The following is a 13,914-nucleotide window of genomic DNA, read 5'->3' as shown; positions in this document are numbered from 1 at the left end:
TGAAGGTTTTGATTAAAAATATGACTGTGCTTATGAAATAGTTACTCTTAGACTAAATTAACACTAGGAGTGTATCATAATGTTAAATGTGTTACAATATTAAAGGCTGTGATTTCTATTATTAGGGATATTCCCCCTTGTTTAACTGTGCTGTAATTTTGTTTCCTATATACAGGTGATGCACCTCTCTTTCTTGAGGTGCCAGAGAGATATTGCAAGAATTACTTCTTGTCATGACATCAGTCCCTTTCAACAGTGGCCTTGGAGCTAGCCTTTAAAGCTGTTTTTATTCTGTTGCCCAAAGAACTGGGCATTACGTTGCTGTCTTCCCTATGCCACAAGGACTGCTTTATTCCCATCCTCTATTTCCAGCTTCTACAGCTGTGAAGAAAAAAAAAAGTAAGCTAAAACCAGAATAGAATAGAATAGAATAGAATAGAATAGAATAGAATAGACCAGACCAGGTTGGAAGAGACCTTCAAGATCATCGTGTCTAGCCCATCAACCAATCCAACCCACCTAAACAACTAACCCATGGCACCAAGCACCCCATCAAGTCTCCTCCTGAAACCTCCAATGACGGCAACTCCACCACCACCCCAGGCAGCCCATTTCAATGGGCAATCACTCTCTATGTATGGAACTTCTTCCTAACATCCAACCTAAACCTCCCCTGGTGCAGCCTGAGACTGTGTCCTCTTGTTCTGGTACTGGCTGCCTGGGAGAAGAGACCATCATCCGCCTGTCTACAGCCTCCCTTCAGGTAGTTGTAGAGAAATGCAAAAGTGAATTGGAAAGCAGTCTAGGTAACAACTCCAAGAGATACAAACTGGGCCACATCTCATGTATGTATAGTACAGGTGATTTAAGTCTTGACATTGTAATGGTGACTATTATGAAGCAAGAAGGGGAGAATCCTAGATGGGAATACCTTAGTGCTAATAGTCACCTCATATCAAGAACCACCCAAACTTAGGCCTAACAGGCTCCATGGGTATGACTCCATTTTAGGGGGGAAACAAGCTGGAATGGCATGTCTACAGAGAAAACAGGGACAGTGAGCAGTATCTCATCTGGGGAATAGGGGTAGATGTTGCTTAAGTAGTGAGTGCCACCATCTCTGTCTATTTAGTCTTTGAAAGAAGATGATTGAATTTGAGCACGTGGCCATAAGACACAGTGATGCAGCCACCAGCATTTAATGAATCACTTTTGAAGGTGTTTGGAGCTTGTTCTCATTTCTAAGCTATAGTCAGTCAGAGAAGGACTTTATAAAATATCTATGCTCTGTTCTGTGTGTAAAAATCATTTACTTTATTTGATGTTTGATGCATTGTTTTTTTTTCCATTAGGAGAGCAAGCTGTAATCTGTTAAACACCTGCACAGAGGTATCCCCAAATGACCTGATAGGATGAACACTGTTACAGAGCATAGCTGAATAGGTGCTTCTTTCCCTAGCTGTAGGGATGATGGAAATGGAAAATATTCTTTAAGAAAAGTTTTGGAATGAACTTTTTCTTTTATAGAGAGCTTTCTAGTATAGAAGTAGAGTTGCTTAAGTAAATTTCCTTGAAAGGAACATTCTAAAAATAATAGAAGATGATAAATAAGGTGGCATTTGTATTCAGTGCAGTGCTCATTGCCATCAAATTCCATAATCACAGCCTTCTTGTAGAGACATACATTTTAACAATACATCACCTTTGATTCACAGCTCTGAATAGCTGAAAAATCCTCTTGTAATGCTTGCCCTTGGCCTCCAATAACTTGCCATTTGCTTGAATTACATACAAAGAATAAGTACTTGAAGCAGTACACATCTCTACATGTCAGGTTTAAGGTTTAATTTAGCACTGTATCTTGTATTGCAGCCTTCACTTTCTGGGAAAGGTGATGTGAATATATTGTTCAGCTAAGTAAGGACTGCAAAACTAATTACTCACTGTGTGTTAGTTTGATGTATAATTTTGAAACTTCTAGATGAATTTTTGCCATTCAAGGGCTGAGCAATCTAATTTGGGAGTTCAGCCTGAGCATTTTTGTCCTAAAGTAGGAAGATGACAGTGCTAAAGTGGTTACTACTAGTTCAGATATGTTGTGTGTTGAGGGTGAAGTGGCTTCTTTCTGTATAAGGCAGAAAATGCAGCATTTCTCTCCCTGTGTGTATTCAAAGTGTTGGGTGAAAATTTTTATTCCCTCTTTTGCTCTGAGCTGTGTAAAACTGCCCTTGAATTTGCTGTATTTGTACCTGGATAGTGCTATAGATATAGAATGGAATGGAATGGAATGGAATAGAATAGAATAGAATAGAATAGAATAGAATAGAATAGAATAGAATAGAATAGAATAGACCAGGTTGGAAGAGACCTTCAAGATCACCGCGTCCAACCTATCATCCAACATCGTCTAATCAACTAAACCATGGCACCAAGCACCCCATTAAGTCTCTTCTTAAACAACCCCCCAGTGATGGTGACTCCACCACCGCCCTGGGCAGCCCATTCCAATGGCAAATCACTCTCTCTATGAAGAATTTCTTCCTAACATCAAGTCTAAACTTCCCCTGGTGCAGCTTGAGACTGTGTCCTCTTGTTCTGGTGCTGGTTGCCTGGGTGAAGAGACCAACCCCCACCTGCCTACAACCTCCCTTCAGGTAGTTGTAGAGAGCAAGAAGGTCTCCCCTGAGCCTCCTCTTCTCCAGGCTAAGCAACCCCAGCTCTCTCAGCCTCTCCTCATAGGGCTTGTGCTCCAAACCCCTCACCAGATTTGTTGCCCTTCTCTGGACACATTCCAGCAACTCAACATCTTTCTTAAACTGAGGGGCCGAGAACTGAACACAGGACTCGAGGTGTGGCCTAATCAGTGCAGTGTACAGGGGCAGAATGACCTCCCTACTCCTGGTGGCCACACTGTTCCTGATACAGGCCAGGATGCTGTTGGCCTTCTTGGCTGCCTGGACACACTGTGGGCTCATGTTCAGCCTACTGTCAACCAGTAGCCCCAGGTCCCTCTCTGCCTGGCTGCTCTCCAGCCACTCTGACCCCAGCCTGTAGCACTGCATGGGGTTGTTGTGGCCAATGTGTAGAACCCGGCACTTGGATGTGTTAAATCTCATGCCATTGGACTCTGCCCATCTGTCCAGCCTGTCAAGGTCCCTCTACCGAGCTCTCCCACCCTCTAACAGATCAACTCCTGCCCCCAGCTTGGTGTCATCTGCAAATTTACTGATGATGGACTCAATCCCCTGATCCAGATCATCAATGAAGATATTAAGGAGCATGGGGCCCAGCACTGATCCTTGGGGGATGCCAGCTGGATGTGGCACCATTCACCACCACTCTCTGGGCTCAGCCCTCCAGCCAGTTCCTAACCCAGTGCAGAGTGCTGCTGTCCAAGCCACAGGCTGACAGCTTGGCCAGGAGTTTGCTGTGGGGCACAGTGTCAAAGGCCTTACTGAAGTCCAAGTAGACTACATCCACAGCCTTCCCCACATCCGCCAGGTGGTCACCTGATCATAGGAGATCAGGTTGGTGAGGCAGGACCTGCCCTTCCTAAATCTGTGGTGGCTGGGCCTGATCCCTTGGACATCCTGTAAGTGCTGTGTGATTGCACTCAAGATGACCTGTTCCATGATCTTGCCTGGCACTGAGGTCAGGCTGACAGGTCTGTAATTCCCTGGCTCATTCAACCGGCCCATCTTGTGGATGGGCACCACGCTGACCAGCTTCCAGTCATCTGGGACCTCTCCAATGAGCCAGGACTGTTGTATCTGCAGTTGGCCAAAATGTGGCCCTTCTCTTTAAAATAAAGCTGGAGGGGTTGTTTGTTTTTAGTGGGAAAATGAAGCTCATTAAATTTGTTCAGCTGGCATATTTGATCTCATCCAACCTGTCATCATACCTAACCTGAATGTCAAACTGTCATGGGAAACTGTGAGTAACCCAAGGCACTGAAGGTATGTCTTAGGCAAATTTTCAAGGCAAGAGTAGGAGAAAAAATACATTTTAAAAAGACTGTTGAAGTCCTGTAATTTTGGTGCATCAGAAACTGTAGAAACTACTGTAAAGCACCTGCTTCTTTTTTTGGCCATGTTGCTGTGTTTCATTAAAATGTTATCAACACATTTTCTAACTTTAGCAGCATCTCGGTCTCCTGCACTGTTACACATTCATCCTGGGATTTAATATCGTTTCTCCAAAGCATTCCTCCAAACTGTACCATAATAAACATGGGGAGATGTACATCTGCTTGTGGACCACTGGAGACCAGTCTTCACCCAGATGTAACTGCAGATCTACTAGAAGACAATTCTGTTAACAGCCAGAGATCCATAGCTGCTGAGTGCATTATGTGCTTGTCCAAAAGGAATTCACTGAGGCTATCAATGAACTTCACTCAATAACCACAAGTTCATAACAAATTTTGACTATTACTAATACAGTACAATACAAATGAATGTGTTAACAGTGGAGTTGTTTGAAAACATCAGTACTGCTTATGAGAGACAGATTCTATTTTCCTAGTACAGTTTTCACACATTACTATTCATTTAAAGTGGAATAGAAATGAATAGCCACCCAGACTTTGTAATCTGGCTGTTCAGTAAGTCTCTTACACATCTACTTTTTAGCTTCTTCAATGTGTGTTGTACTTCTCTCCCTCTATCCTTCAGGATGGAAGGATCTCACTCATCCTTCAGAATTTATTGGGTTCTAAAAACATATAACTTCCTAGCAGAAGTGAGATTTTCCTAGCTGGTTAAAATTTTGGATGGTGTACAGTATTGTTGGTAGTCATATAATTCACAATTAACATAAGTGACAAATGCTGCTTTGAAGCTTGTGTTGAATAATCATATGTAAGTGTAGTAGGACCTTTTTGCTGATCTGGATTTGCATTTGTATAATGTAAAGTTAATAACTGGACTGATCTTGTTACAGATCGATTAATCTTCTTCAGTACGTCTCTTGTTTTGTATCCCATTATTTACTCAAAGGCCTTAATTAAATGAATCAGAGTTTAAGCACATATTTGCTGCAACAATCGCAATTCCCCATAGATGATTTTCTTTGGCATGTCTTGTTGGGATTTCCAGGAAAGTTCTCAGAAACAATTTCACAGAATAGAGGGATTTCTCTTTTTAAAACCCTTTTTTGGTGTTACACAAATTTGAGCCCAGAAGAGTTTAATTTTTGAGAAATAACCATGAATACTAGATGCATGTGTGCCTCTGTAATAACAAAATCTTCAGAATAAATTGAGTTTAAGTTGAATCTTACTTGATTTCTGTGGTTGACTTTGGAAACATTTGGTAGCTATTTTCCATTGAATTTCACACTCACTTGGGACAGCAATATGTTTAAGTGCTTCTCCTGTTATTTCTGCTCTGCAATCTTAATTCCAATTTCTTCTCCTTTTGTTTTTCATTCCCTCCCTATTTACTCTGTTGTGTGTATTTATCTTTCACATGGCAATAAATAATTCTGCATTCACTACTGGTGGTCTTGTTCTTAGTATGCATGTATATGTGTTGAAGGGGTACAATATATAGCCCTCCAAAGAGCACTGGTCTTCAATTTTGAGGGAGATAAGGAAGGATTCAATATTGCTGAGATAAAAACGTGGTCTCTCCATTGAAGAACATGAATGTGATTTTTCAAAATTACTTGTAAGGCTTAGATAATTTATGGGTGGCTAAACTGGGGCATTTATAGGAAACAAGTTTTTGGAGAGAAGGTTCAACATTACAGAAGTTTTAACAGGGCAAGCTGAACCTTAAAAACCATAAAACCCTCAATTCCTGGCAGTAAGTGCAGTGTAATTCTCTTGGTCTCTGTTGTGTTTGTTGGGTCAAAGTGCTTGATTCTGTATTAGACATAAAAGGAAGGTGATACATACCTCAGTGTACTGACAGTCTGATGGCAGATGTGAAAGAGATGAGGCACATGGAATAACTGAAAAGGGAGGAGTTGTTTTGCCATTTTGTGATTTTTTTTCTTCATAAAATAGAGACTAATTAAAGATGTTTCTACACGACCAGGTGGAAACTTCCACTGAGCACATAGCAGACTAACAAGGAACAAGTAATCCAGAAGCTGTATCACTGTGTCAGCATGCCACTGTTTATCAGGAAAATGTTAGCTTAGGCAAAGTAACCTACTAATAGTAACCTGCTAATAGTGCTGCACAGCGTTTGTACTAGTGATGAGTTGCTTCCTGTCAACTTGGGTGACTTAACAGGAAGAATGGTTCTGACTCCTCACCTGTTTGCAGACATGCATCCATTTCTGTGAGAATCAAAGGCTTATTCTGAGTGGAGGCATACTAGCCATCTCTAAGGAGCTCTCACTGCCATTTGTTGTGGCATATTGTTGTTATACATAGGAGCTCCAGCTGATACGTGGTTTCATATGGCAAATACAAAGTTAGAAAGATGTCCTGCTTCCAAAACTTTAGCCCAAATTGAGAGGAAGCTTAGATGGAAATGATCAGGCAGCCTAATCCCTTGCCAAAGAAAGATTATATCCTGCAGGCTGTTTTTTAGTATTTGCCAATCTGGCTATAAAAGCACCAGGCAAATAAGATCCATTACTGGGGAGAGTCTGGGAGACTGCTCCATTGTTTAAAAGATGTCATGCCGGTACATTGTCTTCTGAACTTATTTATTTATTTCTTATCTTAATTACATCTTATCCTTGGTTTTGTTTTGAGATACCAAATTAAAATCTGACATTCTTGAAGGCCATATGGTTCTTGGCTATTCCAATTCACCTTTTCTGTCCTCGAGCTGGCCGCCCTGGGGTATAGATCACCCAGAAGGAAGGGCTTCATAAATGCATGCGCGTGATTATTCTGTGTCACAGGAACCAGAGCAAATAATGGCTATAAAACTCCTTTTGCCTTTTTCATGAATCTGGCCTGCTCTTTCCTGCTATAATCAGTTCCTCCATTCCATCATAGCCTTTGCTGTTCTTCAGTGAATGCTTGCCAGCAGCTACCTCTACTTTAGCAAGTAGTGTGGCCTAGTAAGAATGTGGGGTGAATGGAAAATTTGACCTGTAGAGTAAAATGGTTGTTGCTGAGGGCTTAACATCCACAATCATGCATGCTTTAAGGTTTTTGAATAGTTCTGGGCTGGTCTCTCAAACTGGATACATGTTCTGGTTGGAGATCATTAGATGCACTATGGGAAGGCACTTTTTTTTTTTTTTTTGTTTGTTTGTTTGTTTTGGTTTTTTCCTCTGAAAGGCTCTAAGCCTGAGACTGCTTTGTTGTGTGAACCAGAGATAATGAGTAGGGATGAACTAAAATGTTATGCAAATACAATACAAATCTTTTGGGGAGTGTGTTGTCCAGAGCTGAATGCAATGTTCTATTGCAGCAAGAGAGACTTGAGCCAAATCTTAGGAAAATGTGTGTAATGATAGGGACAGCAAAGCACTATGGAAGATGAATAAAATCTATGATGGTTTTTTTCCTTTCAAAAAAAGGTTAAACAAAACATAATTGGGGAATAAGATAGATATAGATTTTCCTGCATAGAGAGACAGGAAAGGATTTGGTCATTTAATAACATGCCTTCAAGCCTAATTTGCTATGATTCCAAAGTGCACCACCATTTCTGTTTTGGAGTAACAATCTTTACATAGACAACTCCAAAGGGCTTTGATTTCTTGCTGTGTGACAGTGCAGTCTCTTACACTATACTTGTGGTTCTTGTATTTCTTCCATCTGATGAATGTATGTCCCCTTTTCTTATACATGTAATTTTCAAATTTTCCAGTTTTAATTTTCTGTCCTTCTTCCTGCTATTGAATATATTTTTTCCCCTCTTCCTTGGCTGCTATTTTTACATTCTCTTCATTTAGCTATATCACAGAGTTCATGATGTAACTAAACATATCTGATATGATACTGAAAGTTTTCAATAAAGTTAAATAAAAAGTGATGCCTACCAAGTAATCTACATTGCTGGTCATAAACTACTCATAGCCAGATTTCAAAACACACAGCTGTTTCTCTTCTCGTCAGTTTAAATCAAGGTTCAGATGAGACATAGTAGCAAATGCCTTGCTAAACTGATGGTGATTGATTGTTTTCTGCCATTCATTTGTAATTTGGTCAAATAGAAAACTTCAAATTAATAAAATTACAGTCATTCTCTTCCTCTGTGTTGCACATTATTGTGAATTAAATGTTTTGAAACAAAACTGCTCCTCGCTAAATACATACTTTACAGCCAAAACCCAAGCAAGTCCCACTCCTAACACTCAGATCACTCAAAAAATTCAGGCTTCTTTGCCATTGCATTTAAATGAATGTTAAGATCTTAAATCACTAAGGTTCCTTTTAAACTCCTCACCTTTGTATAATGATTTGTTGCTTTATGCTTTTTTTCTGCTGTAGCTTATGAAGATCCCAGTGTCCCAGGAGGATTGACCTTTTCAATGGGTGGTACGGATGTTCAATTTCAACATAGAGGAACAGTGTAACCTTGCCTCTTGTCTGCTGCTTAATACAGTCTGTGGTAAAAGGAAAAAGTAGACTCAAACTTACTCTGCTGAAGTGTTTTAAAATCCACTCATTCATTTCCCAATAATTTATCCTAACATCTCCTCCTGCTCAACAGATAACGAAGATTTAGAGCTCCAAGGCCATTTCATGTGTGTTCTTTTGTGGTTTCTGAAGATATTTTAGTTAGAAAAAAAAAAATTCATTCTCTGGTATTTCAGTTTTTCTAAGATTTGCTTTGTGTCCAATATTATTTGTATGCCCCTGTGCATTTCTGATACTGAATTTAATAATGTTTAAAAAAGGAACAATAAAGGAGAAGTGTTTTGGTACAAACATCAGTTTTGGAATGAAAACTTTTTCGGCTATGAGGCACCATTAGTTCTGCAGTTAGCAAATACTTCAATTGACACTGTTGTCAAACCAAGGACATAAAACTGAGAGTGTGATATGTTATCTGCTGCCAATTACGTAAGTTCGTGATGTATAAGTTATTGCAAAAAATAAGGTCATGACTCCTAAACCAACTCCTTTTGAAGTTGTAGTTCTTCATAAAACCTCCCGCACATTTGTATATTTTAGTTGGTTAACTCTTCACTGAATTTATGAAAGTGCTCATGAGTATGAAGTATTATATGACATTAAAGAAAAAAAGCAGAACTTTGCATGGTATGCATGAATATGAACTTCTTGATAATGCTTATAGAGAGATGAATCCATCTAAAACATGGATTTTAGTTTCTAATCAAAGGGGTTAATCAATGCTCCTTACCAAAGAACTGTGAAAATACATGTTCTTGACCACCAGAACATTATCTAGTGCATAGGTAAGAGGCTTAAGATTCAACTTCACCAGTTCTTGCCTTATTTTTTGTAAGATCTTTCATGGTAGTTTTGCACTAATCACTGAACTTTTCTGATTGTCATATTTTTCATAGAAGATAGTATATAGATGAGTAATAGACTTACGTCTTCATGTGAAAAAAGCCAGCAAAGCTAAGAAGAGTACCAGAGACCAAATCACTCTACTCGTAACTGGAACAGTAAGTTCCTTCAGGTCTGGGGCAGAGGTTTTAGAAACTTAGAATCAATCCATCATGATGCACAAGATGCTTAACACCACAATGATTTGTTAGAGGACTGTGCACTACAGGATATATTCTTTTCTGTTCAGAAAACAAAAAAAAAAAAAAAAAAAAAAAAAAAAAAAAAGAAATAAAACTGTGACTTTCAAATATTATCCCTCTTAAAAATTGGATGTAAGCCTGATCTTTGGTATTATTTGACAAAGCCTCCCCTAGAACAGATGGTAATTCTTGTTCTGCCACAATCAGCTGGAAGACGGAAGAACAGGTGTTTTGTAGTCTACTAAATGGCTTTACTACAAGTGTTTGGTTTGTTTTCTTTTTGGACCCCTTCAGCTACCTCTGTTATTCTGCCACTTGCCAAGTTTGTACAAATAGTTACCTGTTCACTGGCCTGGTGAAAGAAAGACCAGTGCAATAGTCCAATGGGCAGTCGTAAGTTCAAGCCCTTGTTTCAATTAGTGTTTAATTATTTATATGACATGAAACAGGTCCAACAGGAGAGACAGAGGAAGCTGTTTTTCAGAATAACTGATAGTTTGGTGGCCAGAAAGTTTGCCTGTGATGCAGGGTGCCGACATTCATATGTCTTGCGGAAGAGGAACTTGAAATCTGGACTCCTGTGCCAATCCGTCAGTGCCTTGATCATAGGATGATTATCTGGGAGGGTGATATTTTTCTTGCTCTTTGTTGAATTTCAATTCTCATCCTACGCATGAGAACATTTTGCAGGTAAGAGCATCCTATGAACTGGTAAGTACCTGCAAGAAGTTCTGGTCTCAACAATATAATTTGTCAGTGAAAAACGTATCACTGTAAAACTCTGATTGAGCCATGACTAAAGTTTTCACAATCATGTAGGTCCGGAGTGGTTTGGCCATTGTGATGATCCCTCACTGGCCTGTGTTTGAAAGAGAAGTTGACAAGCAGCACTGGAGGACGTAAGTCTGAGGAAGCCTGTAGAATGCCAAAGCATATGTCTACATGTCAGACTTCTAAAGCAGCTGTTGCAAAAGTTTAACAATGGGGAAATGGTCACATACAAACATTGGTTTGGGGATTAGGCTTCTAAGTCTTACTATTTTTTAACACTTCAGCTGACATGGATATGAAACTGGGGCATAAAACCAGGAGCCTGAAGTGATCTCTTGCCAGTTGCCTTCAAACTACTATGTCTGATGAGTCAGAAAAGAGTGGAAGTAGATGGATTAATTGGACAGGTCATCTGAACTCTGATAATTAATGTTCCTTAGAAAATAAAAGTTTTGAAACTTTCCTGGAAATGAGGTTTTATGATCTGCTACAATCGCCCACAGGGGGGATGCTGCAACCTACACATATTGACAATTGTGGTATTACTAGGCAATTAATTTCTATGAGTAATTTCCAGAGGAACCCTCAACCATACAGTCATGGATGCAGTGCAACAGTATGCCATAGAAGAAAGACTCAGCTAGAGGCCAAAGATTATACAGATTTGTTAATATTTGGGGAAAACATCCTAACAGCAGAAAGCAAATTGAGCAACAGAGCAGGGAAGAAGCAGTGGACTTGATGACAAAGGAGGCTCTGTAAGGATGTGATCCAGAGTATAGTGAATTAAATGGAAAAATTTTCATTGATTTCTTAAGGTCTTGGATAATCTTGCTGGAACAGAAACACTCTGTCTTACACCTTTCCTCCTCTTTTCTTCATCTGAATGGAAAACACATTGTCTCTTTTTCACAACTAGCATCATTTAGTGACCAAGCATCACAATCAAAATGGTGATAATACTTGGGATGTTAAAGCTGAGGATCCTTACCTAAGCAGCCCCAGAAGGGGCCTGACATTTCCAAGGGCTGAGAAACCCACAAATTCTCTCAGTACCTTAATCTTTTTATTAAACTCAGAATAGTCTTAACCTGTACTTAACTTTGTAAACCCACACTGTATTCTCTTTTAAAACATAATGATGGAACAGTTGGATCTGTAATCTTGTTTCTTTTAAATCCTTCTCCATAAACACTTTTCTTGTAAAGGTAATGACCCCTTTAGTCATCTTCTATTTATGTCTAGTCTAAGTAGTACAGGCTATCACTTTTAAACAGCTATTAAACACTTTGGTAGTTCTTAAACAATGCCAAGGAATACTTGGAATAAAAGAACAATGGATAGAGATGTTTTGGATAGCAAATGGATGCAAATGAATAGCAAATGAAGCTGTAGAACTGAATTTGAGTACATATTCAGAAGAAAAAAATAGTTCTGTCAAGGTCCCTGTTAAGAGCTGTTAGAGAAAGTGGTATACATTGCACTAAGTGAGGCTACATAGATCATGACTCATAGCCCTAAGTGATATATTTCCAAGTTCAGCTTTGTTATATACTTTCAATATCCGTCCTTCTGTGGGTACACACGTTTTCCCTCTAATGTAAGTAGTGTCTGACAAACTCATCCTGCTATGAAAGCAACCCTTATTTCATCCTACACACTGAAGAACATAATTTATCTTAACATAATGTATTAAGCAAGGCTAGATGTGGGGAAGCAGAGCTACTAAGGTTTCCCCTTTAGTAGAAATCTGCAGTCAAGCCAAGCCATGTTTAAGTACTCTTGATTATTTTTTTTACCGTGGTGTGAAGGACCAAGGCTGCATTATTGCAATGAGTGGGTATGTTACCAACAAGACATGCTGAAATGAGAAGCTGGTGACTACACACTGAAAGTGAAATCTGCATTACTCCCCATCACATTGGAGATACAAGAATATAGAGAAAACAAAAACATTTTCAGTGGAGAATGCTGAACAGAGAATCCTACTGTTTGGTGAATCATAGCCTTATAGTTACCAAGATGTCAGGACTGAACAATTCCAGGTCCCAAAGCACAAACTCCTCACCTTACCCAGGCTGTACATGATTAGAGTGCCTGCTTCTCATCTTCCTTTCCACCACAGTGTCATCTACATTGGAAAGTTCAAATTCCATGGTCTGAGGATGTACTCATTCCCTTCACTACACTGAAGGTACAGGCTTTGGTGGTTCACTCTGTGTTGCTTCCTCTAAGACACTGTAATATAGCATTAGGGGAGACAGTCGTGCTTCTCCTAACCTAAACACATACACTAACACCCCCACTCTACACATTGGCATGTCCCTTCTGTAGGGTGATTCTGACCTAAGGGACACAGCACCAGCACTGTCTCCAGCTTTGCAACAGGGAGGGGAAAATTCAGTAGAATTAGTGTAAAAGAGCAGAAAATAATAAAAAAGGCAATTCTCTGCTATTACAGCACTGGACACTGAACATCAATTCCAGTCTAAAGTCTGTGAAATGATGAAGCACAGATAATGCATTTGGAATTTTCGGTTTAATTTCTGGCCCAGACCTGCCAGAGACCAGGAGAGATCCTTCTGAGACTTGATAAACCACAGTAGAGCTCTTTCCTCAAGGGCAGGGAAACACAGCATCATTATCAGGTTGTAAGGGAGGTCTGAGCTTACCTGAGTACTTGTTTTATTGGATTCACCCTGCACTATCAGCTTGAACACACCTATGAAGATACTGTAGGAGTCCTGCAATTTTTATTCTTTATCTTGCTCTCAGAATTTGTTGTAGTGAGTTCCCTGCCTACAGAGCGGTGTGGCAAAGTGATACTTGAAAACCTGCCTCCGTTCACTCTGTCTGTGTCACAATAGATCTAGTTTGGTTATCAGAAATCCCCATTATTATTATCTGAGGAATGAAGGTAATACATGCTTTCACGCTTTATTTGTAGAAAGTGTTGTTAAAAACGCTGGTACTGTTGCCACAAACAATGTCAAGATGGAAAATCCCAATTCACACATTGGGATACAAAGATGAGTATGAGTTTGTTGGGCAGAGACAATTATTTAGTCTGTGCTGTGCAAGAACAAACCCACTTGTTTGGCATCCTGAGCTTGGTTATATGCAGAAGTGATGATGATGGTAAACATGGTAAACATAGTTCTGGCTCTGTGAAACCATTCACTGATTTTTCTACCTGCACACTGAGGGAGATGAAGCACAACCGATGCTTTTCTTTCAAGTGCAAGTCTCAGAATGTATCCAGGCACATCCAGCAGAAGACTACATATCCAATGTGTACATTTCTCTTTTCCAATGCTCGCCAAAAGGTTCATCAAAGCTGTGGAGATGTTTGATATTCCAGGTGAGATGAGCTCACTGCTCCTCTCCCAAAGCTGAATTGTGTGAAGTAGAAGCTGAAAGGGCATGGGAGAGAATAGGTACTATTTTTAACACAGGGACATTCTTCAGTAGCCCTGGCATCACTGAAAATCTGCACGAAGAATT

The 13,914-nt window shown here is 39.7% G+C and overlaps 1 long non-coding RNA gene across 2 annotated transcripts in view; it reads right to left on the bottom strand.

Annotated features, from left to right (window-relative positions):
* Positions 1-8,311: 8,311 nt before the first annotated feature.
* LOC137452055 (uncharacterized) overlaps positions 8,312-13,914 on the bottom strand; it is a 50,946-nt gene continuing 45,343 nt past the window's right edge. For both annotated transcript variants that reach the window (XR_010989953.1, XR_010989952.1), the window contains exon 4: positions 8,312-8,523. This is a non-coding gene — a long non-coding RNA (uncharacterized lncRNA). The remainder of the gene's footprint in view (positions 8,524-13,914) is intronic.

The sequence above is a fragment of the Melanerpes formicivorus genome, unplaced genomic scaffold, assembly GCF_026170545.1.
Source record: "Melanerpes formicivorus ecotype bairdi unplaced genomic scaffold, bMelFor1.0.p_v2 SCAF_48, whole genome shotgun sequence".
Taxonomy (NCBI): Eukaryota; Metazoa; Chordata; class Aves; order Piciformes; family Picidae; genus Melanerpes; species Melanerpes formicivorus.
This window is presented reverse-complemented; position numbering and strand designations above follow the sequence as displayed.